We start from the raw sequence: 4384 nt of genomic DNA, 5'->3' as shown, positions 1-4384 counted from the left end.
TCGCGAGTATGGCGGCAAACTGGGGAGACGTGTGGGTATGTGTGTGTGTGTGTGTGTGTGTGTGTGTGTGGTTGTGTGTGTGCGTGTGAAATCCTAAGGGACCAAACTGCTGAGGTTACTTAAAGTAACTTATGCTAAGAACAACACACACACCCATGATCGAGGGAGGACTCGAACCTCCGGCGGGAGGGGCCGCGCAATCCGTGACATGGCGCCTCAAACCACTCGGTCTGGAGAGAGATACCATTATTCCAATGTTCTGGAGAGGCACAGCTGTGTTAACCCTGGTGTCATGATGTGGGGAGCCATCGAGTGTGACTTCAAGTCATGGCTGGTTGTGATGGAGGGAACTCTGGTGGGACGAAGGTATGTCACGGACATCTTGCATCCTCATGTGTTGCCTCTCGTATGACATATCGGGATGCCAATTTAGAATAGGACAATGCTCGTCCACAGATGGCGCGCGCCTCTAGAACTGCCTGTGTGCTGATGTACTCCTGTGACCAGCAAAATCCTCACATTTGTCCCTGATAGAACAGCTGTACGATCAGCTCTGACTTCAACTCTATTCCAGGGCCAGTATCCAGGTTATCAATGACCAGTTACAGTAGTTGTGGTCCAGCTTGCCTCAGGAGAGGATACTCTTTCCAACAGAATCATTGTATGTATCCAGGCAGAGCGGGTGCAACGTCATGCAGTTGAGTGGGCTCATCTTGCTAACTTCTCTGTAAATTTGACTGGAGTTTGTAATCACTTAAATAATATAACATACTCTCTCAATCCATAAAGTTTCATTTCGTTTCTTCCTCTCCCTGTTGCTTCATATTTTTTTGTCAATGTACTTGCTGTTTAGCTCATTGAGACAACCATACTTAGCAAACAAAGGCGGAGAACTGAAGATAATACGGTGTAGGAAGAAGATCGTAGGTAGCGGGTTTGACCCCTCTTGCCTGCTTGAATTAAATTATGTCAGTGTAACAAAAGTTATTGCTGGCAATAATTGTGGCTTTTTTGTTCTCTTAGATATAAGTTCTGATACCGAAAGTCGTCTTGTCTATTACTGTCGTTGAATCTGCATTTGGTAGAAGGAAGAGTCTTACTGCAGTTCGGATGTGCACACACCGTACTGTTTAACAGGAGGTGCATTATTTTCGGGACAGAGGTCGACAATGGTAAACTTCCTCCAGTGGTATTTTGTACAAGTCAATAGGGCAGCAGTCTAGAGCTGTCTCTGATGAGTGCCGGTAAATAACAGAGTCATTTAGCTCGGTTTTATGATTATTGGAACTTAGATGCTCCGTTATTACTTTACATGCACTATGACGATTATGTATCTTTCCAGTAAGTCGTCCAAGAGTAATTACTCGGTGAATTTTACTACCTTTAGCAGAAACTGACCATGACTATTGTTGTGACGGTTTGAGAGCTCAGGGTTTATTACAGGTCGCTTCTAAGACATTTTTGTGGTAACAAATACGACTTTCACCTAACCTAATGCCTTTCTTATAAAAAAAAGTTGCACCCTAGTTTGGTTTTCACGTAAAACTATGAATCCATAAATAATTCTCTAGGTATTATGTCAGACCTGATGTCAGTGGAAGGCTTGGGTAAATCCCTGTTCTGATCGAAACAACTTAAGGTTTTCTAATAACTTTACTTTATGTTCCGTCAACATCTTGGAAAATGCTTGCATTTATTTATCAGAACTACCATACTGGAAAGTTATCGCAGCTGGTAGCGATCCTAAAAGTGAGCTTGACTCCTTGACTGATATAACTCGTGCGATGTACTTGAAAAGTAACTCTCTGCCCTAGTTTGCTGAATACGCGTATAGTTGCTCTCTCAAGTAGATAACCTCGACCCCGATCAGTCATGTGACACCTAGACAGTACAAGAAGCTGCAGAGTGGACAAGAAATATCTTGAACGAGTCAGCTACGTTAACAAAAGACTGTTCGAATACTTCTGTCATTAAATCAAGCTTCGTAGCCTAAGAAGCAGTTCTATAAAATAATACTTAACACAATGACTTTTATTTAACAATCATTCTGTCAGCTTTCTGACAGTAGAGTCCTAAAATATCGGTCCCAAAAGATGGTCGAGCAACAGTTACAGGTGTTTGTGGCACAAAGCCACGCAGAGAATGATCACCTATGGCTCATTCTACGTGCCTTCCGAGTAGTAAGACTGATCTCGCGAGATAAGCACGAATCTGTAGTTATAATCGACATGTAAATTCGAAGTATAGTTTGTTTAGCACTTTGAAGTGTTGCTAGGACATCTGCATAAATCTGGTCGAACATTCTTATTTCAGTGAAGGGAATGCAGACTCACCTCCTGTTGGGGAAATGTTAATCTAGTCATTGAAAGTAAATAATTTATATGCCTTGCCGAAGCATGAAAATAAGCCCGTAATTGACTCAAATAAAAATGGAAAACCACTCGTCATGCACAATCTTAATTGTATAGTAGCCTGGTATACAACTAACTGCAGCACTTGTTCTAGGGTTACTCTCAATATTGTCGGAGCATTCAGTTGCTTGTGGGGAACAGCTTCCCACCTGTCCAACCAGAGAAGGATGGTCTGTTTTGACTTGTCTCTGAGCACCCAGAAAAAGAAGACATCATGTGACTCTCAGACGTCTTAGAGCTTTACGTAGATACCGATCACTAGCGCAGTATAATTCTGAAGATAAAGAGTGGGAATTACATTTCTATAAACCCAAAACTTTAGCGTGGTCATTATGTGGGATGTACTGCAAACCATTGAGTAACCAGAAACATATTACGTCTGCGACGATTTTTAAATGAAAACTCGAAAATAGAGAAAACTGGTAGTTCCACTCGTATTTTCTAACGCATACCGATGTCTATGATATAAGATTCCGAATCATCCTTTTACTAAAGTCAACTAAGATTTTAATACTTACAATTGTATGTGTCTCATGTCTAGAGAACTAGCAAATGTCTCTTCCACACTTTTTCACCATCTAGATGCACACAACACAGATCGAAATCTATGTTCTCTCCACAAAATAAAGATGAGAAATGTGTAGAATGGCAGCACAAACAGTCAACTGCTCGATTTACATGGGAGGAAATAAATATCCAGTGCAAAGACGCATCCATATTGAATCTTCTCAAATTTCCAACACACGCGATCACGAAGCTGCTCAAAACACACTGAGTATTAGTTTGCTATTCACCCACCTACAGGGCGACATAGGTCAGCTGCACGTTGTACCCCAGTTGTCCAGTTCGGTGGGGGGGGGGGGGGGGGCGGGGGGGGGGGGAAGGGGGGAGCTCAAAGACGGCTCATACCTCAAGCCTAAAACGTCAAGTCGTTCCAGCCATCAGCTACTTCTGCGACGTGCCCCGCACGCCAGGCAGATTCACCCAACGAATGTAATGTAATTACAATTCAATATTACATTCGTAGGGCCTGTATGGTGACATTCGATAATGAGCGAAGTTTCGGAAATACCCTCCTGGCGACTGTGTCTCTGGAAATACAAATATCTATATCCTCCTTATGACTGGTAATAACTTCCATGTAAAATCTTTCAGCCTCTTACATCTATCGATGTGCTGAAATCGCAATTCTGCACGCCAAATCCATAACTCCCCTTACGAGAGGACATAGTCTTTTTCCTTGCACATGCCAGGCCACTCACCGCATTAACTTTACACCCCAACACATACTTTATAAGCCTTTTGATCACAGTGAACCTATCACACGTCCCCTAATAATTGCAATACTTCCCCAATAACTGAATGCTGGTGACACCTAACAATACTGGTCGAAAATCCGCAATGGATGGACAAGTCTCATTTATTTTTCTTGCGAGAAGTACCAGTGTGTCTCAGGAAGAGAGACATAATGATCTTATAAGCGAACAGCTGTTAAAAACACGATCGCAACGACTATGTTACTGTTAACCTGCATACAAAGCAGTACTGTTTCTACTAGCGCATACAGGTATCGCTAATGATATCCGTGTTAAAAACTATACAAGCTTTATAAATCGAGGTATCATATTGCCTCCGAATGAAGCGGTCTTCCACACAAATTCCGCAACATTGAATATAGACAGTGATTACGGGGTGTGTATGAACAGACCTAAGCTCGTAATTAAATCATCCTTCTCACCGAATTTAGAATGTTATTTGGCTAACGAACGTGGTATTAAGCTGATATTTGCAACTCTCTCATGCTACCGCTAGATATTTCTCACGGTAACAAACATTATTTGTAATGCAATCTATCTCAATGTCATGTCAGAGGTTCTGCAATATATGTACTGGGTTATCAACGAGGGAGGATGATGGTTGACTGAGAATGATCACTTACAGTACATGGTATGCTATGTGACGAATCAATTTAA

Source organism: Schistocerca nitens, chromosome 3, assembly GCF_023898315.1.
Source record: "Schistocerca nitens isolate TAMUIC-IGC-003100 chromosome 3, iqSchNite1.1, whole genome shotgun sequence".
Classification (NCBI taxonomy): domain Eukaryota; kingdom Metazoa; phylum Arthropoda; class Insecta; order Orthoptera; family Acrididae; genus Schistocerca; species Schistocerca nitens.
Note: the sequence above shows the minus strand (reverse complement) of the source record.